A 24005-nucleotide genomic window follows, 5' to 3' on the forward strand; every position below is an offset into this window, starting at 1 on the left:
AAATCCCCAGACTGCGGAGAACAGTGACCGGGGGATCCCTTCCAAACACGTGACTCCCCCGTCGGCTGGGAATAGTGCACTCTCCCGGGCTGCGACAGCTGGCGCCCTCCTGCCACGCTTGGTGCCCCGGGCCGACTAGCTAATTCGGCCGGATGCTCTCCCGTGCTGCGGTGGCTGGCGACCCTCCCCGCATTCGGAACCCCAGGCCAGCTGGCATTCTTCCAAGACGCTTCGGCTACCGAACCTCCCCTACGGCGAGAATTTTCCAGAGTTAAAGGACCCACAGCAGCTTTCACTGCTGGAACCCGTAGACAAACGTGTGCCACGAGCGCCACCTACTGGGCAGGATAAGAAAAACAGAATCCAGAGATTGCACAGAAAAATCTTTCAACCTGTGGGGTCGAACACCCAGGGAAATCTGACTAAATGCCCAGACGCCAGCAGAAGATAACGGATCACACTTAGAAAATTGAACATATGGCCCAGTCAAACGAAGAAACCAATAGTTCAAATGAGATACAGGAGCTGAAACAACTAATGCTGAATATACGAACAGAAATGGAAAACCTCTTCAAAAACGAAATCGATAAATTGAGGGAGGACATGAAGAAGACATGGGCTGAACATAAAGAAGAAATAGAAAAACTGAAAAAACAAATCACAGAACTTATGGAAGTGAAAGATAAAGTAGAAAAGATGGAAAAAACAATGGATACCTACAACGACAGATTTAAAGAAACAGAAGATAGAATTAGTGATTTGGAGGATGAAACATCTGAATTCCAAAAAGAAACAGAAACTATCCGGAAAAGAATGGAAAAATTTGAACAAGGTATCAGGGAACTCAAGGACAATGTGAACCGTACAAATATACGTGTAGTGGGTATCCCAGAAGGAGAAGAGAAGGGAAAAGGAGGAGAAAAACTAATGGAAGAAATTATCACTGAAAATTTCCCAACTCTTATGAAAGACCTAAAATTACAGATCCAAGAAGTGCAGCGCACCCCAAAGAGATTAGACACAAATAGGCGTTCCCCAAGACACTTACTAGTTAGAATGTCAGAGGTCAAAGAGAAAGAGAGGATCTTGAAAGCAGCGAGAGAAAAACAATCCGTCACATACAAGGGAAACCCAATAAGACTATGTGTAGATTTCTCAGCAGAAACCATGGAAGCTAGAAGACAGTGGGACGATATATTTAAGTTACTAAAAGAGAAAAACTGCCAACCAAGACTCCTATATCCAGCAAAATTGTCCTTCAAAAATGAGGGAGAAATTAAAACATTCTCAGACAAAAAGTCACTAAGAGAATTTGTGACCAAGAGACCAGCTCTGCAAGAAATACTAAAGGAAGCACTAGAGTCAGATACAAAAAGACAGAAGAGAGAGACATGGAGAAAAGTGTAGAAAGAAGGAAAGTCAGATATGATATATATAATACAAAAGGCAAAATGGTAGAGGAAAATATTATCCAAACAGTAATAACACTAAATGTTAATGGACTGAATTCCCCAATCAAAAGACATAGATTGGCAGAATGGATTAAAAAACAGGATCCTTCCATATGCTGTCTACAGGAAACACATCTTAGACCCAAAGATAAATATAGGTTGAAAGTGAAAGGTTGGGAAAAGATATTTCATGCAAATAACAACCAGAAAAGAGCAGGGGTGGCTATACTAATATCCAACAAGTTAGACTTCAAATGTAAAACAGTTAAAAGAGACAAAGAAGGACACTATATACTATTAAAAGGAACAATTAAGCAAGAAGACATAACAATCATAAATATTTATGCACCGAACCAGAATGCCCCAAAATACGTGAGGAATACACTGCAAACACTGAAAAGGGAAATAGACACATATACCATAATACTTGGAGACTTCAATTCACCACTCTCATCAATGGACAGAACATCTACACAGAGGATCAATAAAGAAATAGAGAACCTGAATATTACTATAAATGAGCTTGACTTAACAGACATTTATAGGACATTACATCCCACAACAGCAGGATACACCTTTTTTTCAAGTGCTCATGGATCATTCTCAAAGATAGACCATATGCTGGGTCACAAAGCAAGTCTTAACAAATTTAAAAAGATTGAAATCATACACAACACTTTCTCGGATCATAAAGGAATGAAGATGGAAATCAATAATAGGCGGAGTGCCAGAAAATTCATAAATACATGGAGGCTCAACAACACACTCTTAAACAACAAGTGGGTCAAAGAAGAAATTGCAAGAGAAATTAGTAAATACCTAGAGGCAAATGAAAATGAAGACACAACATATCAAAACTTATGGGACGCAGCAAAGGCAGTGCTAAGAGGGAAATTTATTGCCCTAAATGCCTTTATCAGAAAAGAAGAAAAGGCAAAAATGCAGGAATTAACTGTCCACTTGGAAGAAATGGAGAAAGAACAGCAAACTAATCCCAAAGCAAGCAAAAGGAAAGAAATAACAAAGATTAGAGCAGAAATAAATGAAATTGAAAACATGAAAACAATAGAGAAAATCAATAAGAGCAGAAGTTGGTTCTATGAGAAAATCAATAAGATTAATGGGCCCTTAGCAATATTGACAAAAAGAAGAAGAGAGAGGATGCAAATAAATAAGATTAGAAATGAAAGAGGAGACATAACTACTGACCTCACAGAAATAAAGGAGGTAATAACAGGATACTATGAACAACTTTACGCTAATAAATACAACAATTTAGAAGAAATGGACAGGTTCCTGGAAAGACATGAACAACCAACTTTGACTCAAGAAGAAATAGACAACCTCAACAAACCAATCACAAGTAAAGAGATTGAATTAGTTATTCAAAAGCTCCCTAAAAAGAAAAGTCCAGGACCAGACGGCTTCACATGTGAATTCTATCAAACATTCCAGAAAGAATTAGTACCAACTCTCCTCAAACTGTTCAACATAACCGAAGTGGAGGGAAAACTACCTAATTCATTCTATGAAGCCAACATCACCCTCATACCAAAACCAGGCAAAGATATTACAAAAAAAGAAAACTACAGACCAATCTCTCTAATGAATACAGATGCAAAAATTCTCAATAAAATTCTAGCAAATCGTATCCAACAACACATTAAAAGAATTATACATCATGACCAAGTAGGATTCATCCCAGGTATGCAAGGATGGTTCAACATAAGAAAATCAATTAATGTAATACACCATATCAACAAATCAAAGCAGAAAAATCACATGATCATCTCAATTGATGCAGAGAAGGCATTTGACAAGATTCAACATCCTTTCCTGCTGAAAACACTTCAAAAGATAGGAATACAAGGGAACTTCCTTAAAATGATAGAGGGAATATATGAAAGACCCACAGCTAATATCATCCTCAATGGGGAAAAATTGAAAACTTTCCCCCTAAGATCAGGAACAAGACAAGGATGTCCACTATCACCACTATTATTCAACATTGTGTTGGAAGTTCTAGCCAGAGCAATTAGGCAAGAAAAAGAAATACAAGGCATCAAAATTGGAAAGGAAGAAGTAAAACTATAACTGTTTGCAGATGATATGATACTATATGTAGAAAACCCAGAAAAATCCGCAACAAAATTACTAGAGCTAATAAATGAGTACAGCAAAGTAGCAGGCTACAAGATCAACATTCAAAAATCTGTAGCATTTCTATACACTAGTAATGAACAAGCTGAGGCGGAAATCAAGAAACGAATCCCATTTACAATCGCAACTAAAAGAATAAAATACCTAGGAATAAATTTAACCAAAGAGACAAAAAACCTATATAAAGAAAACTACAAAAAACTGTTAAAAGAAATCACAGAAGACCTAAATAGATGGAAGGGCATACCGTGTTCATGGATTGGAAGACTAAATATAGTTAAGATGTCAATCCTACCTAAATTGATTTACAGATTCAATGCAATACCAATCAAAATCCCAACAACTTATTTTTCAGAAATAGAAAAACCAATAAGCAAATTTATCTGGAAGGGCAGGGTGCCCCGAATTGCTAAAAACATCTTGAGGAAAAAAAACGAAGCTGGAGGTCTCGCGCTGCCTGACTTTAAGGCATATTATGAAGCCACAGTGGTCAAAACAGCATGGTACTGGCATAAAGATAGATATATCGACCAATGGAATCGAATCGAGTGCTCAGATATAGACCCTCTCATCTATGGACATCTGATCTTTGATAAGGCAGTCAAGCCAACTCACCTGGGACAGAACAGTCTCTTCAATAAATGGTGCCTAGAGAACTGGATATCCATATGCAAAAGAATGAAAGAAGACCCATCTCTCACACCCTATACAAAAGTTAACTCAAAATGGATCAAAGATCTAAACATTAGGTCTAAGACCATAAAACAGAGGAAAATGTTGGGAGATATCTTATGGATCTTACAACTGGAGGTGGTTTTATGGACCTTAAACCTAAAGCAAGAACACTGAAGAAGGAAATAAATAAATGGGAGCTCCTCAAAATTAAACACTTTTGTGCATCAAAGAACTTCATCAAGAAAGTAGAAAGACAGCCTACACAATGGGAGACAATATTTGGAAACGACATATCAGATAAAGGTCTAGTATCCAGAATTTATAAAGAGATTGTTCAATTCAACAACAAAAAGACAGCCAACCCAATTACAAAATGGGAAAAAGACTTGAACAGACACCTCTCAGAAGAGGAAATACAAATGGCCAAAAGGCACATGAAGAGATGCTCAATGTCCCTGGCCATTAGAGAAATGCAAATCAAAACCACAATGAGATATCATCTCACACCCACCAGAATGGCCATTATCAACAAACAGAAAATGACAAGTGCTGGAGAGGATGTGGAGAAAGAGGCACACTTATCCACTGTTGGTGGGAATGTCAAAGGGTGCAACCACTGTGGAAGGCAGTTTGGCGGTTCCTCAAAAAGCTGAATATAGAATTGCCATACGACCCAGCAATACCATTGCTAGGTATCTACTCAAAAGACTTAAGGGCAAAGACACAAACGGACATTTGCACACCAATGTTTATAGCAGCGTTATTTACAATTGCAAAGAGATGGAAACAGCCAAAATCTCCATCAGCAGAAGAGTGGCTAAACAAACTGTGGTATATACATACGATGGAATATTATGCAGCTTTAAGACAAGATAAACTTATGAACCATGTAATAACATGGATGGACCTAGAGAATATTATGCTGAGTGAATCCAGCCAAAAACTAAAGGACAAATACTGTATGGTCCCACTGATGTGAATGGACATTCGAGAATAAACTTGAAATATGTCATTGGTAACAGAGTTCAGCAGGAGTTAGAAACAGGGTAAGACAATGGGTAATTGAAGCTGAAGGGATACAGACTGTGCAACAGGACTAGATACAAAAACTCAAAAATGGACAGCACAATAATACCTAATTGTAAAGTAATCATGTTAAAATACTTAATGAAGCTGCATCTGAACTATAGGGTTTTTTTTGTTTTTGTTTGCTTGTTGGTTTGTTTGTTGTTGTTGTTTTTTACTATTATTACTACTTTTATTTCTTTTCTTTATATTAACATTTTATATCTTTTTCTGTTGTGTTGCTAGTTCCTCTAAACCGATGCAAATGTACTAAGAAACAATGATCATGCATCTATGTGATGATGTTAAGAATTACTGAGTGCATATGTAGAATGGTATGATTTCTAAATGTTGTGTTAATTTCTTTTTTTTTTCTTTCCGTTAATAAAAAAATAAGAAAAATAAAAAAATTTAAAAAAAAACATTAAAAAAAAAAAAAAAGATAGCCTACACAATGGGAGACAATATTTGGAAATGACATATCAGATAAAGGTCTAGTATCCAGAATTTATAATGAGATTGTTCATCTCAACAACAAAAAGACAGCCAACCCAATTACAAAATGGGAAAAAGACTTGAATAGACACCTCTCAGAGAAGGAAATACAAATGGCCAAAAGGCACATGAAGAGATGCTCAATGTCCCTGGCCATTAGAGAAATGCAAATCAAAACCACAATGAGATATCATCTCACACCCACCAGAATGGCCATTATCAACAAAACAGAAAATGACAAGTGCTGGAGAGGATGCGGTGAAAGAGGCACACTTATCCACTGTTGGTGGGAATGCCAAATGGTGCAACTACTGTTGAATGCAGTTTGGCGGTTCCTCAAAAAGCTGAATATAGAATTGCCATACGACCCAGCAATACCATTGCTGGGAATCTACTCAAAGGAAGTAAGGGCAAAGACACAAACGGACATTTGCACACCAATGTTTATAGCAGCGTTATTTACAATTGCAAAGAGATGGAAACAGCCAAAATGTCCATCAACAGAAGAATGGCTAAACAAACTGTGGTATATACATACGATGGAATATTATGCAGCTTTAAGACAGGATAAACTTATGAAGCATGTAATAACATGGATGGACCTAGAGAACATTATGCTGAATGAGTCTAGCCAAAAACTAAAAGACAAATACTGTATGGTCCCAATGATGTGAATCAACACTCGAGAATAAACTTGGAATATGTCATTGGTAACAGAGTTCAACAGGAGTTAGAAACAGGGTAAGAGAATGGGTAATTGGAGCTGATGGGATATAGACTGTGCAATAGGACTAGATACAAAAACTCAAAAATGGACAGTACAATAATACCTAATTGTAAAGTAATCATGTTAAAACACTGAATGAAGCTGCATCCGAGCTATAGGTTTTTGTTTAGTTTTGTTTTGTTTTGTTCTTACTATTACTACTTTTATGTTTTTTCTCTATATTAACATTCTATATCTTTTTCGGTTATATTGCTAGTTCTTCTAAACCGATGCAAATGTACTAAGAAACGATGATCATGCATCTATGTGATGATGTTAAGAATTACTGATTGCATATGTAGAATGGTATGATTTCTAAAAAAAAATGGTCAGCACAATACTACCTAATTGTAATGTAATTATGTTAAAACACAGAATGAAGCTGCATCTGAGCTATAGTTTTTTTTTCTTATATATTTTTGTACTTTTTATTTTTATTTTTATTTTCTCTCTATATTATCATTTTATTTCTTTTTCTGTTGTCTTGCTATTTCTTTCTCTAAATCGATGTATATGTACTAAGAAATGATGACCATACACCTATGTGGTGATATTAAGAATTACTGATTGCATATGTAGAATGGAATGATTTCTAAATGTTGTGTTAGTTAATTTTTTTTAATTAATAAAAAAAATAAAAAATAAAAAAAAACAATTCCATATTGTATGGATATAATTAAACTTGTAAAACAATCATTGATATAAACGCAAGGAGAAATAAACAAATCTGCAGTTACAGCAGAGAGTTTAAACGTACCTCTAATTTTAATAGAACAGACAAAAAAAATTAGGAAACATGGAAAACTGGTACATCGTGATTCACAACTTGACTTCACTGATGTATGTAGAATTCATCACCCAACAGTTGCAGAATACACACGCTTTTGAAGTGCAACGCTAACCATAGACTGGGGCTAAAGTAAATCTCAGCAAATGACAAAGGATTGAAATGACGTAGGATGCATTCTCTGAACCAAAATGAATTAAGCTAGATATCAGTAACAAAAAATAAAACCAAAAAGTTATCTCATATGTTTGGAAATTAAAGAATAAAATTCTAAATTACCCTATGGGTCTTAGAAGGAATTACAAAGGATATCAGAAAATATTTTAAACTGAATGATAATGGGAATACTATATATAAAATTTGTGGGATACACCTAAAGCCATCGTTAGAGTAAATGATACCCATGAAGCCATATGTATGAAAAGAAACAAAACTATCAATCAGGATCTAAGGATCCACCTCCAAAAATTAAGGGTAAAAAAAGTAGCAAATTAAACCCCAAGAAAGTAGAAGAATGGAGGTAATAAACAGCACAACTGAAATAGAAAACAATTGTTCAATAAAGGGGAACAAAGTCAAAAGATAGTCCTTTGAAAACACAAACATAAATAAACCTCTGGCAAAATGAATCAAGAACAAGTGGGAAACCTCAAATAATATAATAGTCAAGAGGACACAGCTACAGAAATTTCAGATGAAAGATGTTATGAACTGTATGTTAATAAATAGAATAACATGAAGATGTGTTTAAAATTAATCACTAATTAAACTTCCGACAAAGAAAATTCCAGGCGCAAGAATTTTTTCAAATATTTAAGGAAGAAACGCTATCTGTCTTTCAAAACTTCTTCCAGAGAATAGGGACAAAAAAAAAATCAACAATTTATGCGATCAGCATTACATTGATACCAAAACCTGATAAATTCACACCAATCTCTCACATGAATATACATACAAAAATCCCATATAAGATACTGGCATATCAAATTCTGTAATATATAAAATGAATAATATAGGACCACGGTAGCTCAGCAGGCAAGAATGCTTGCCTGCGATGCTGGAGGACCCGGGTTCATTTCCTGGTACCTGCCCATGTTAAAAAAAAAAAAAGAAAGAAAAGAAAGAATAATATAGCATAACCAACTGGGATTTCTTCTGTGAAAGAAAGTTTGATTAACATTAGAGGAATCAATCAATTTAATTCACTCATTTAACAGATTAAAGATTATCATAATAGTCGCTGGAAAAGCATTTTTCAATTTCAAGAGAATACTAGGAATGCTATTCATGATTTTAAAAATCATTGAGGAACTAGAATACAAGAGACTCTTCTTAACCTGATAAAGAGTGTCTATAAGAAAACTACTACAAACATAATACTTAATGATAAATTAATTAAAATTTCCTTCCAAGCTTGGGAGAGAGACAAGCAAGCCTGCTATCACTTCTTATATTTAACATTTTTCTAGGGGTCATCTCAAGTGCAATAAAGCAAAATATTAAATTAAATAAGGAATGGAAGGAAAAATACAAGATGTTATTTTTAGATGGCATGATTGTGTAAGTAGAAAATACCAAACAATTACAGATGCACTATTAGAATTAACATATGAGTTTAGAAGAGTCACTGGATTAAAAACTCAATTGTATGTCTATGCCAGCAACAATAAATTAGAATACCAAATTTAAAAATTATAAACTTTATAATAGTATCATATAACATCAAAAACCTAGGAATAAATCTAATGAAAAATATGAAAGAATTCTATACACTAAACTACAAACATTATTGAAACTGAAGAAGACCTACATAAATAAGAGTTTACCATGCTATCCTCATGGGTGATGTAAAGATATTTTTGTCCCCTAACTGAACTATACATTTGCAATCCCAATTGAAATTCCAGGAAGGTGTGTATGTGTGTGTGCGCATGCGCAAATTGGCAAGGTAATTCTAAAATGTATAATGGGAAAATCCCAAGACCCCAAAGAAGCCATGAAAATCTTATCTAAAAAAAACAAAGTTTGAAAGTCACTCACAGGTATAAAGCTTACTATAAAAATACATTGACAGTATGGTATCATTGCAGTAATAGGCAAATAGCCAAAAGAAAAAATAATGAGAGTCTGGAAATCAACTCAGAAATACATGGATACTTGATTTATGATAAACTTGGCATGGCAACATTGTGAGAAAACTCTGGCCTTTATAATAAATGATAAAAAGCACAACAATGTCTGTTATGAAAGAATCAAGAAACAAAAAAGTGTCCAAAAGAAAAACATTGGAAAATATCTTCATGACCTTGTGGTAGACAGCAATTTCTTAAACAAGACCCAGAAAGCACTAACTTTAAAGAAAAAGGTTGATGAATTGGGCAACATTAAAAATGAATAAAACAATAATTTCATCACCAGAACCATTAAGAAAGTAAAAAGGCAAGCCACAGATTCATAGATGATATTTGAAATATATATACAATCAAAGGGCTTGTATCTAGAATCCATGAAGAACTCCTATAAAATCAGTAAGAACAAGTCAGAAAATCTGGTCAAGAAAAAAGAGCAAAAGTCCAACAGGTACTGAACTAACAGGGATACTCAAATATCCAGTAAGCATATGAAGAATGCTGATTATCATTAGTCATCAGGGAAATGCAAATTAAAACAACAGTGAGTTAAGACTTACACACTGGAATAGTTAAAATGAAAACATTTGATAATACCAGGTGCTGGTGAACATGTGGAACAATTGGACAACTCATCCACTGCTGATGGGAATGTAAGTTGATGTAAGCACTTTGGAAAACTGTTTGACAGTCAGAATTCTAGAGTCAGGGTTCTCTAGAGAAACAGAACCAACAGGAGAGATCTATAAATATGAGATTTATAAAGGTGTCTCACACAACCGTGGAAATGGAAGAGTCCAAACTCCATATGGCAGGCTGTGAAGCTGGCAGCTCTGATGCCTCTGCACAGGAGAGGCTTGCTGGCTGAAAAATCAGTGAAGTCTCTCTTCTTCCTTAAAAGTCACCAACTGATTGCATTATTTTGTTTGTGAGAGACATGCCTTAGTTGATCGTAGATGTCATCAGCCACAGCTGCAATCAACTGACTGATGATTTAATACACCAGCCTTCTGGTTTATCAGCCAGCCAAGAAATATCCTTGCAGCAATGGTCAGGCCAGTGATTGCCTGACCAGACAGCTGTGCATCATCACTTGTCCAAATTGACACCATAACCTAAACATCACATGCATTATCTACCAAAGCTGAATATGTGCATACCCATGACTCATCAATTCCTAATCATGTGTCCAACAAAACGTATAAAAATATTCATAGCGTCATTGTTCATAATAGTAAAACAAAACAGAACAAAACCCGCGAATGATCCAGAGGTTCATCAGTACTAGGATGGTTAAATAAATTATGGTAACTCAGTTCAAAGGAATGAAAATTAAGGAACTGTGACTATCCCAAATTACATGTGTTTGATATGAATCTCACCAACTATTTGTGCTGGTTTGAATCTGTTATGTGCCCCAGAAAAGCCGTGTTTTAATCTTGACCCAGTCTTGTGGGGGCAGCCATTTATTTTAATCCCAATCCAATACTATAGGACAAACTTTTAATTAAATTATCTCCATGGAGATGAGATGCCCAATTGTGGGTGTGACCTTTTGACTAGATGGAGATGTAACTCTGCGCATTCAGGGTAGGTCTTGGTTAGTTTACTGGAATCCTTTGAAAAAGGAAACATTTTGGAGAAACTTCAGAAATGACAGAGCCAACAGAAACTTCGGAACAGAGCTGACACAGATGCTGACACTTAGAGAACAAAGACATGGATGTTTGGAGATGCTTGGAGCCTGGCAGACGTTGCCATGACATGTTAAGCAAGCCAAAACCTGGAGAGAACCAAGGAAAGCTTAGAGATGAAGGCCAGCCCTAGAGAAGCAAAATAAGAAACCCCCACAGGAACAGGGGCTGAATGCATCAGCACCCAGGAGCAAGGGACCAGCAAGGAACCAGCATGCCTTCCCAGCTGACAGAGGTCTTACAGATGCACTGACCTTTCTTGAATTAAGGTGTCTTTCCCTGGATGCCTTTAGTTTGGACATTTTCATAGCCTTAGAACTGTAAATTTGTAACTTATTAAATTCCCTTTATAAAAGCTGTTCCATTTCTGGCATATTGTAGTCCAGCAGTTTACAAACTAATACACTACTTAATGTTGAGAAAAAGTATCCAGACCCACAAGTACATACTATAGAATTTCATTCATGAGAAGTTCAACAGGCAAATTAACTATGGTGTTAGAAATTGGAAGAGTCCTTACCTTTGTGGAAGCAAGGTTAGCGACTAGAAAGGAACACCTGTGGCCTTATGGGAATACTGCCTATGTTCACTTCTTGATCTGGGTGGTTACACAGGTACGCTTACTTTGTAAAAATTCATTGAGCTCTACACTTAGCTATTTTTTATCTATACTATAGTTCAAAAACTTACTGGAAAGAAAATAATAGGCAATGTAACAGTGATTATACACCAGAGATGGGTCAGAGCTAAAGCAATCTTAGGTCCAAGTATTTTGTTCAGTTAGGGAGAAATATTGATTAACGTTAGACTCTTCAAGTATACATGTTAAAATATAAGATTAAGAATCAATAATCTCCTCCCTACTGAGGAAGCCTGGAGCAAATATATTTCTCCTTTATTGTTACAGTACTAATTCATACTTTCTTTAAAAAGAAAGAATTGAAATCTGTACAAAACACCCATTAATCCTTGTTTGTCAGAAAAATGAATACATAAAATAAGCAGAATCCCTTTCCAAACCCTCCCCCTACATACGAACACCCAACTTCCCTATAAAGAAACTTGCTACATAGAGCAATGGAGTTTGTAAGTATAATAGTCTCCAAAGGCCACATATTTAAGTTTATTTTTTTATAAGCATACATATTTTAATTTAATCCTTTGTGGATCTTCAAGATTGTCTAACCCTTCCAGGATAAAATTCCCATAATCTAGATGCTGCTTTTCTGGTGTGGCAGGATGGCTGATTCCCTTCTCTTTGTAGCGTCTTTTATGCATATAGAACACATGCCAAGCTCTCCTTGATTTGTTTATGAAGGAATGTAGAACAGGCAAAGGAGATTTTGGAAGTTAGAACTACTTTTTCATCTTTTGAGGTTACTTCAGTGGGGAGAAACTATAAATGTAGGAGCTGCTTCAAGCAATGGAAGTCATGGTGACCTTTTAGAGAGTTATTGGAACAAAGAATTCAGATTAAGGCAGGGAAAAAATCTAAAATATAAACAATAAGTTTATTTTAGGTTGTGATACAACTGAAGCTATTAATAAGTAATTAATAACTTATTAACTGTCACTGTTTCCTACACTGGCCATATTTTAATGCATTCCTCAATTATTTAAAACCTTTTTCACCTGCTGTTTGAAGGTCAAGTTGGTAAGACAGGCTCTTATAAAATAATTCAACAGCAAGAGAGTTCTTATCTTACAAACCAAAGGAAGGCACAACAGTGATGTTTGTCAATTAAGATAGACAGCAGAGTACAGTCCAATTTAATCTTGAGACATTTGCTTCATTGGATTAGTTACCTACCCAAACCTATTTCTTGGTTCACCAAGGTTATAAATTCACCTTTAAGATCACAGTCTAAAGTATTTAGAGATTCCATCTGAATAACACTTCTGTATTTTAAGCCAAAGTGATTAGCTTTATATTTTTCTCTAATAAAAGTTGATTCTCTTATTAAAGAGCGACTCCTTTCCAGTTTCATATTTTTCTTTTCTTAAAAGGAGCATTTCCACATGCATCTGCCCCTGCCCGTGTTGCTTTTAAATACCATTTTCCTTTAAATTTGACTCTGTAGTGATTCTGTGCATATCAAACCGTGGGTATTTTCTATACTTTTTTCAATGTATGCATAACGTTGTTTTCAATTCAAGCACTTTATTTTTTAAAGCCCTGATTATTTATGGCACATGACCAATATTTAGAGTCATTTTGATAATGAATAGTAGGTAGAAAAATGTCTATCATTTTGATATTGGTTAATATTTCTTTGACATTTACCTCTAACTTGGAATGGTAAAATCTTTTTACCTTAGAGTTGAAATAAATTATATTAGAAAATCCAGGAAAAGCAATATAGTAGCTTAGAACTATCAGGGTGATATTTTTAGATTTAAATTTTTAAGGGTTATTATTTTCATATGTCTATCCAGCTATCTCTGTCAACCAGAGAGCAATCTGTGCTTTCTAGCTGCATCCCTTGATTTAGTATATTCTGGATACTAGACCCTTATCTGATATATTGTTTCCAAATATTGTCTCCCATTGTGTAGGCTGTCTTTTTACTTTCTTGACAGAGTTCTTTGATGCACAAAAGTGTTTAATTTTGAGCAGTTCCCATTTATCTCTTTCTTCAGTGCTCATGCTTTGGGTGTAAGATCTAGGAAACTGCCTCCTATTATAAGATTTATAAGATATTTCCCTACATTTTCTTCTAAAAGTTTTATGGCCTTTGATCTATTTTGAGTTAATTTTTGTATAGGGTGTGAGATATGGATCCTCTTTCATTCTTTTGCATGTGAATATCCAGTTCTCCGGGCACCATTTATTGAAGAGACTGTTCTGTCCCAGGTGAGTTCACTTGACTGCCTTATCAAAGATCAATTGTCCATAGATGAGAGGGTCTATATCTGAACACTCTATTCGATACCATTGGTCAATATATCTATCTTTATGCCAATACCATGCTGTTTTGACCACTGTAGCTTCGTAATATGCCTTAAAGTCAGGTAGTGTGAGACCTCCAACTTCATTTTTCTTTCTCAGGATATTTTTAGCTGTTCAGGGCACCCTGCCCTTCCAGATATATTTGGTTATTGGTTTTTCTATTTCTACAAAGTAAGTTTTTGGATTTTAATTGGGATTGCATTGAATCTGTAAATCAATTTAGGTAGAATTGACATCTTAACTGTATTTAGTCTTCCAATCCATGAACATGGTATGCCCTTCCATTTATTTAGGTCTTCTCTGATTTCTTTTAGCAATTTCTTGTAGTTTTTTTTTGTATAGGTCTTTTGTATCCTTACTTAAATTTATTCCTAAATATTTTATTCTTTCATTTGCAATTGTAAATGGCCTTTTTTCTTGATTTCCCTCAGATTGATCATTACTAGTGTATAGAAACACTAGATTTTTTAGTGCTGATCTTGCAACCTGCCACTTTGCTGTACTCATTTATTAGTTCTAGTAGTTTTGCTGTGTATTTTTTGGGGTTTTTGACATACAGTATCATATCATCTGCAAACAGTGAGAGTTTTACTTCTTCCTTTCCAATTTTGATGCCTTGTATTTCTTTTTCTTGTCTCATTGCTCTGGCTAGAACTTTCAACACAATGCTGAATAACAGTGGTGACAGTGGACATCCTTGTCTTGTTCCTGATCTTATTTAGGGGGAAAGTTTTCAGTTTTTCCCCATTGAGGTTGATGTTAGCTGTGGGTTTTTCATATATTCCCTTTATCATGTTGAGGAGGTTTCCTTCTATTCCTATCCTTTGAAGTGTTTTCAACAGGAAAGGATGTTGAATTTTGTCAAATGCCTTTTCTGCATCAATCGAGGTGATCATGTGGTTTTTCTGCTTTGATTTTTTGATATGGTGTATTACATTAATTGATTTTATGGTGAACAATCCTTGCATACCTGAGATGAATCCTACTTGGTCATGGTGTATAATACTTTTAATGTGCTGCTGGATTCGATTTGCAAGAATTTTTTGAGGACTTTTTACATCTATATTCATTAGAGAGATTAGTCTGTAATTTTGTTTTCTCATAGTATCTTTGTCTGGCTTTGGCATGAGAGTGATGTTGGCTTCATAGAATGAGTTAGGTAGCTTTCCCTCCTCTTCAGTTTTTTTGAAGAGTTTGAGCAGGATTGGTACTAATTCTTTCTGGAATGTTTGATAGAATTCACATGTAAAGCCATCTGGTCCTGGACTTTTCTTTCTTGGGAGCCTCTTAATGACTAATTCAATTTTTTTACTTGTGATTTGTTTGTTGAGGTTGTCTATTTCTTCTCAAGTCAGTGTTGGTTGTTTATGCCTTTCTAGGAAGTTGTCCATTTCAGCTACATTGTCCAACTTGTTAGCATAAAGTTCTTCATAGTATCCTCTCATTACCTCCTTTATTTCTGTGGGGTCAGTGATGTCTCCTCTTCCATTTTTTAATTTTATTTCTTTGCATTCTCTCTCTTCTTCTTTTTGTCAACTTTGCTAAGGGTCTATCAATCTTATTGATTTTCTCATAGAACCAACTTCTGGTTTTGTTGATTTTCTCAGTTATTTTTATGTTCTCAATTTCATTCATTTCTGCTCTAATCTTCATTATTTCTTTCCTTTTGCTTGCTTTGGGGTTCATTTGCTGTTCTTTCTGGGGTTCTTCCAAGTGAACAGTTAATTCCTTGGATTTTCCTCTTTCTTCTTTTTTGATATAGGCATTTTGGGCAATAAATTTCCCTCTTAGCACTGCCTTTACTGCATTCCATAAATTTTAATATGTTGTGTTTTCATTTTCATTTGCCTTGAGATATTTACTGATCTCTCTTGTAATTTCTTCGTTGACCCACTGATTGTTTAAGAGTGTGTTGTTGAGCCTCCATATATTTGTGAGTTTTCTGGCCCTCTGCCTATTATTGATTTCCAACTTCATTCCTTTATGATCTGAGAAAGTATTTTCATATGATTTCAACCTTTTTAAATTTATTGAGACTTGCGCTTTGTGACCCAGTATATGGTCTATCCTTGAGAATGATCCATGAGCACTTGAGAAAAAGGTATATCCTGCTGTTGTGGGGTGTAATGTTCTATAAATGTCTGTTAAGTCTAGTTCGTTTATTGTATTATTCAAATTCTCTGTTTCTTTATTGATCCTCTGTCTAGATGTTCTGTCCATCGATGAGAGCAGGGAATTAAAGTCTCCAACTATTATGGTAGATGTGTCTAATTCTCTTTTCAGTGTTTGCCTCATGTATTTTGGAGCACTCTGGCTCGATGCGTAATATTTATGATTGTTATGTCGTCTTGGTGAATTGTTCTTTTTATTAATATAGTGTCTTTCATCTCTTTTAATTGTTTTACATTTGAAGTCTAATTTGTTGGATATTAGTATAGCTATTCCTGCTCTTTTCTGATTGTTGTTTGCATGAAATATCTTTACCCCACCTTTCACTTTCAACCTATGTTTATCCTTGGGTCTAAAATGCATCTCCTGTAGACAGCATATAGATGGGTCCTGTTTTTTAATCCATTCTGCCAGTCTATGTCTTTTGATTGGGGAGGAGTTTAATCCATTAACATTTAGTGTTATTACTGTAAGGGCAGTACTTTCTTCTACCATTTTGCGTTTTAGATTTTATATGTCATATCTAATTTTTCTTTTTACCTTTACTGATAGTCTTCATGTCTACATTCTTCTCCACACCTCTCTCTCCTGCCTTTTCCTATCCGTCTCTAGTGCTCCCTTTAGTATTTCTTGCAGAGCTTTGGTCATAAATTCTCTCAGTGATTTTTTGTCTGAAAATGTTTTAATTTCCCCCTCATTTTTGAAGGACAGTTTTGCTGGATACAGAATTCTTGGTTGGCAGTTTTTCTCTTTTAGAATTGTAAATATATCCTACTACTGTCTTCTCACCTCCATCGTTTCTGCTGAGAAATCTATACATAGTCTTATTGGGCTTCCTGTGTAGGTGATAGATTGCTTTTCTCTTGCTACTTTCAAGATTCTCTTTCTCTGACATCTGACATTCTGATTAGTAAGTGTCTTGGAGTACATCTATTTGGATCTATTCTGTTTGGGGTACACTGTACTTCTTGGATCTGTAATTTTAAGTCTTTCATGAGAGTTGGGAAATTTTCAGTGATAATGTCCTCCATTAATTTTTCTCTTCCTTTTCCCTTCTCTTTTCCTTCTGAGACACCCACCGTGTGCCTCATGTTGTCATTCAGTTTCCTGAGTCCCTGCTCGTATTTTTCCATTCTTTTCCCTATATTTTCTTTTGCTTGTCGGATTTCAGATGTACAGTTCTCCAGTTCACTAATCCTATCTTCTGCCTCTTGAAATCTAACATTGTAGGTTTCCATTGTTTTTTTTTCATCTCTTCTACTATGCCTTTCATTCCCATAAGTTTTGATGTGTTTTTTCAGACTTTCGATTTCTTCTTTTCGTTCATCTCTTGCCTTCTTTATTATATCCTTCCTCAATTCATTGATATGATTTTTAATGAGATTTTCCATATCTGTTTGAACATCCTGAATTAATTGTTTCAACTCCATATCTTATTTGAATTGTTGGTTTGTTCCTTTGACTGGGCCATATCTTCAGTTTTCCTAGTTTGATTTGTTATTTTTTGCTGGTATGTAGACATTTAATTTCCTTAGTTTATTCTAGAGGTTGTTTTCACTTTTTTACCTAGAATTTTCCTGCTGGATGGCTCTGATGCCTATCTGTTCTTTGACATTCAGTTCAGCTTATTCTAGACCTCTAGCTTAGGTTTTGTTTAAAAGATCAGAATGTTTCCGTTTTTGTTTCTTGCCCTGCCTGTATGGTGCCTTTTCCCCAACCTTATGAGGGCCTACTTAGGTATTACAGACCCCAGTCAGATTTTCCCAGATCAGACTGGTCTCCTCTGAGGAAAGAGTCACCTACATTAGTTTTCCCTGAGGATGAAACCCAGCAAGTTGAAAGACTTTCCTATGAAGTCTCTAGACTCTGTGTTTTTCCCATCCTGCCCAGTATGTGGCACTTGTCTGCCTGTGGGTCCCACCAGCATAAGGTGATGCCGTACCTTTAACTTCAGCAGACTGTGCCTGCTGGGGCGTGGTTGAGAGGAGGAGAGATTGTATGCTGATTTTAATTGCTTAAGTTTTCCAGACCCTGGAGTCTGAATTCCTCAGGGGAGGAATTATACCTGAGCTGGGCCCTACCCCTCTCCTGGGAAAGGCACAGCCTCCAGGAAAATACTCCCTTTCACCAGACCAGCCTCTTTGCCTCTCTGACAAGTTTAATTCCATCCTTGCCTGGGGCAGTTGGAGCCTCATAAGCTCTGCAGTTGTATGCAAAGAACAGTCAAGCCATAGAAACACAGCCACAAAAAGAAAAAAAAAATCCTTTTCAGAGCAGGGCCCCCATTCCTTGGGTTTGCCAATCAAGAGCTTAAGTTGGTACATTGCTCTGTGTATCTCCAGGTCCTATGTGCCCCCTCCTTTCCTTCAGGGCCCAGACCTTTTCAAGTATTTTGTATTGTCCTATCCGGAAAAAAACCTCTTATTTTTTTTTTTTCTTTTTCCAACAGCCCTGCCCCTCTGCACCCGGGCAAAACCCAGCAACCTCAGCTTTTACTGGAGGTTCAGCTGAGCTAGGGGGCCTATTTTTAGTAATCAGAATTTGTTAATCAGTTCCACAGTTGGAGTTTGGTTGCACTCAACCCCTGCTGCTGATAAATGGTCTTTCCTTTCCCCACTGGGAAGTAGCCTATGAGGGAGGGGCACCGACCGCCACAGCTTGGGGACTCACAGTTCTGGGTGGGCTCTCAGCTGGTCCAGACTGGGGTACACTGTGTTTCCAGTCAGTGACCTGGCCCCAGCAGTTGTTCTGTAATGATCCTGGCTACTTACTAGCTGCTCTGGAGGACGAACTGAATTCCATACCTCACTAAGTCGCCATCTTGGACCTATCCTGTATCCCTTAATTTTGTTCTCAAGGTGGTCCAGGTCAAATCATATTTGTGATGTCAGTAACCACCAGGAACACACCTGCAGTTGGACAAAGTTATTTTTGCTGGCTCACTGTGATGAGGAATACAGTGCAACATTGGAAACCATGGGGCATCTCAGTAAGATGGTATCAGAACGGGCTTGTTACAGGATAAGGGCCTGTGCTGGTTGACTTGGAGGTAGGCTGAAGGAAGCATATTTTTCTCTAGATTGGCTACTACTCTCAGAAGGCAAGGAAAATTCCATGATTGGGCATCTTAGTTTTTATCTACAGCATAAACACTCTAAAGGAAAGACTTCTGGCTGGTAGAGTTTATATACAAGTTTCTTTGTTATGGCTGGAATGTGATACATGAAATAGATTCAAGAAACTGTTGGTGAGTGTGACAGACATCTCAAGGGGAGCAGAAGGAAGGAACAAGGATTAGTCCTGGAGAGCTTGGGAACTTATATTGGGTCAGTGGTTGGAAAGACTCGGTATGGCCCCAGTTAGTGAGTTTGAAGTGATATCCTTTCTGCTGAATTTTGAAGTGTATCCAGTCTCCAGGCTGTAACCTATAGCGTCTGTTCTTGTGGCCATGAATTGAATGTCTTCTTACAAGTCATTAATACTTGCAATACTGTACAAAGCATCACCTAATGTATGAATATTTTCTAGATGTCTGCTGCAAAACAGCAGAAAACCTATGATCATACCTGTTAATATTCATTTCTCTGTGGATTATAGATCTCATGCTCAGAAGCACTACTGATTGTAATTATTATTTGCTTATCATGCTCCAATGCCACAGTTGAATCACTGGGAGCCCCTTTAAGATGGTTCCCTTTAATACTAACCCAAAATTTTGCAAGAACCCTTGCTTTCATACAATATAATAATCAGGTCCAACTTTATTTTTTCTAGTACATTACTGGAGTCTACTAAATCATTCCTATTCTACTAAGAAATACGACTGCCACACATGATGCTAAGTAAATATGTGGTTGGAATGAGATCATATCCAGAAAATGCAGTTTGTCATCAGTGAGTTTGTCGTTAATGTTGTCCTCATTTGATTGTGGTTTTCAATTGCTCTAATCCCTGTGTTATAAATACTGTTAATTTAGCTTATTATTAATTTAGTTTGGGAATGGTTCTTTGTTCACCTTACAGTGAGGAGAACTATATATTTGCATCAGCATTAACTTTGATATATAATTTTCCAATAATGAGACTTTAAGATATGTAGGCACTGAAGGGCCAATATGAATGAGCCATTCCCTCATTTTTTGAGCAGCTAGATTCCTAAAATTCAAAAATAGGCAGGGACCCTCTTTTGATGCTCCTTATAGGTTTGTAACATAAAAAATGTTTAAAAACACATTTTTTTGAAAAGTTAATAAGTCACTCATATGTGACCAACAATTTTGCTATACATGATTTGTTTCTCAAAATTCTTAGTTATGATGGAATCCTCAAAAACTGCTTTTAGTGAAGTCTTTCTCGATTGGAAACTCCTATTAGAAGTGCCGGACCATGTTGGGTGATTTTATTTTACAAAATATGCATGTCATTTCCCCACCAGAAATTCTGATAGGATAGGGGCATGTGTATTTAAACTTCTCCCTTTATTGCCCTTTCCTATTTTACTGTTCTTTCTTATCTCTGGACCTTGAAAATCACCACTGTTCTGGATCTCTAGTCCCTAAATGTTTCGAATAGCTGTTAAGAATGGTGCTCACTGGAAATACTCAGAAACGTGTGCTATTTTTAGAAAGAAAAAAAGGGAGTATAAGGGCAGTTCAGTGGTAGAATTCTAGCCTGCCATGCAGGAGACCTAGCTTTCATTCCCAGCCATTGAACTTCCCCAAAAAAACCAACCAAACAGAAGAAACTAACAAAAACAAACAAAAGTTCAACAAATGGTGCTGCAATAAGGGGATACTCACATGGAAGAAAAATGAAATGTGACCCAGCCAACAAAAAAAAGAAAGCCCATGGACCATTTCTGTCCCTTTAGACCATGGGACATTTCAGAATAACATTCCTGGAGCCACAGATCAACCTTATGACTGTAACAGTTTCCTTGGCTTTTCCCTCTGCATCAGTATCCTTCCTAACAGGTACTGCTATGGATCATTCACCATGGGTGAAAGAAATATCCCTGTGGCTGAATGCTACTTGGAATTGTATGCCTGGGAGAAATAGGCAACAGAGTGTTTTTCCCTCCCAGCAGTTATGTTGTATAGTCATTGGTCTTCAGCACAAGTAGATCACCCTTTGTGTACTTTATGTGCCCATATATGCAAGAGTAAAGTGGTATTATAGGTTCCCACTTATCCTGTAACATTAGCTATTGGGCAAAACAAACTCACGAAATCTCAGAGATAGACACATTAAGCATTTGATTAGCTTACACATCTGCAGCTGGGCTCATTCACAAATTGTACATCTGGGGCTGGGCTAGCATGCCTTTACTGAACTCAGCTAGGCTCTCTCTTGTGTCTGAAGGTCAGTGGGTCAGGTGGAGTTTGATCAAGGAAGTGACTGATGTCTGGGCCAACAATGCTTCACATCCTTCTCCTTGGACCAGTTAACAAGCCAAGGTATGACCTGTTTATGGCAATGGCAGAGGCATGAAAGGCCTCTTAAAAGGCCTAGGCGTGGCGGGCCGCGGTGGCTCAGCGGGCAAAGTGCTTGCCTGCTATGCCGGAGGACCTCGGTTCGATTCCCGGCCCCAGCCCATGTAACAAAAACGGAGAAACAGAATACAATAAAAACAAGAAAATGTTTAAAGATGTTTCCCTTCCTTCCTTCCTTCCTTCTATCCTTCCTTCCTTCTCTCTGTCTTTCCTTTAAAAAAAAAAAAAAAAAAAAAAAAAAAAAAAAAAAAAAAGGCCTAGGCGTGGAACTGGTACACCACCATTTCCACTTCAGTTTACTGTCCAAAGTAAAGTACCTGGTCAAACCCAAAGTCAAGGGATGGGGAAATATCTTCCAACTCATTGGGGGAGAGCTGCAAAGTCACATGTCAGAAGACATGAATATAAGAAGGCAACAGTTTAGAACTGTGGCTTTTAACGCCATCTACCACGTATTGCTTGTCTTTTCTGAGCATAACACACATAGTACACATGTAGAAGCCCCACAGTGGCAATTCCTACCCTGATTCAGAAGCCAACAACTCGGTCAGAAAGGAAGGGTATCTAAGTGATTAGAAGCACAGGGCCAATAGCAGTCAGTTCAGGATTCAAATATCTGCCTATTTTGCTGAGGATTAGTTTCCCCAGCTACAACAGGACAAATATAATAGCACCCAAGTAGATGGTTGTTTTAGGATTGAATGAGATAATGTTTGCAAACTTCTTAGCACAGTGACATATACTTGGGGAGACTTCAAAGTATCATATCTGCTTTTCTCATTCCCTCTCTTTCTTTTCTCACCTTTCCCTCTTATTTCTTCTTCTCCGTCTTTCTTTGTCTTTCTCTCCATTCCCCACCTCTCTTTCTTTAGGATATACTTCCTAATCATGCTCTATCTTGAATCTGCTCATTTTACATAAAATACATTTATCATGGTCTCATTGTTTTTCTTAAAAAAATAAAACACTTTTCAAAAGAAAAATTAACAGTCATTTCCTAGGTTTGGCCCCGAGTCTGAACATATAACAGGCCTCTCAGAGCTACTGACAAAAGTCACAGAGTCTTTTCAGCATAGCTCATGTTTTGCTGGGAGGAAATATTGATTTTCTGTATTCCCAACCATGACCCTGCATTTGTGGTAACCATGGCAGCCGTCTGACTTATGAGGCCTTGGTAAAGCCAACATGGTGAATTCATATCAAATTAGCTGGAGGAAATAGACAAGGGGGATATAATCAGTATAATTATGTATGTCCCCTGGCCATCTAGTATTTAATAATCTGAAGCCTTCCTTGACATGTTCCCCTGATCCAGAGGTTCTTGACCTTGGCTATACATTAGCATCTCCTGGGGAACTTATAAAAATACCAATGCCGGGGCCCATCTACAGAGATATCAATTTAATTAGCTTGGGATAGAGTCCATGTTTCAGTATTTTTTTAACATCCCCCAGATGATTCTAATGTACAATCAAGGTTGAGAACTACCACTGTGATGGAATATATACATCCTCATTTGTGATAGTCTAAAGTAGGCGGAAGCTTCCCAAAGGTAATTATAACAATCCCTCAAGTGACTAATCAATACAAATGCATCATGAAATTTAAGAATATTTGAATAGATACCACAGAGAAAGCCAAAGGAGCATCATGTTAGGAAGAGGAGGAAAAATAAAAAACATGTCATAGTAAAGGTAGGTTCAACACATGGCTTGGAAACAGATTGGTGGAGGTAGTGTGCTGTTCTAGAAGGACAGTTGACTAGGCATCAGAACCAAGGCTATGATTAGCTAAGACACAAAGGACTAGGTAGGCTTGGGCCAATCACTGCTCTTCTCTGAAGCACATTTGCCTCATCTGCAAAATAGAAGGACTTGATTGGTTGATTTCTAATTCCCCTCCTCTTTTTTTAAAACCTGTGGTTTCAAAAATACAAAAGGTCATAAACAAAAATACAAAAGGGCCCCTTCCACAAACCAATTAAATCAGTATGAGGGTGGGCAGGGCAGATGTCACCAAGGTGATTCTTATATCCAGCCAGGGTTGCTAACAGTTGGACTTTAAGAGCCTTCTATGCTATGATTTTATGTGGGATGAGAAAGGAGAGAATAAATATTAAGGTCTTTCAAGAAAAAGGGTAAAATGCTGTAATACTTTTATATTTTAATTAAA

This window comes from Tamandua tetradactyla, chromosome X (assembly GCF_023851605.1).
Source record: "Tamandua tetradactyla isolate mTamTet1 chromosome X, mTamTet1.pri, whole genome shotgun sequence".
Taxonomy (NCBI): domain Eukaryota; kingdom Metazoa; phylum Chordata; class Mammalia; order Pilosa; family Myrmecophagidae; genus Tamandua; species Tamandua tetradactyla.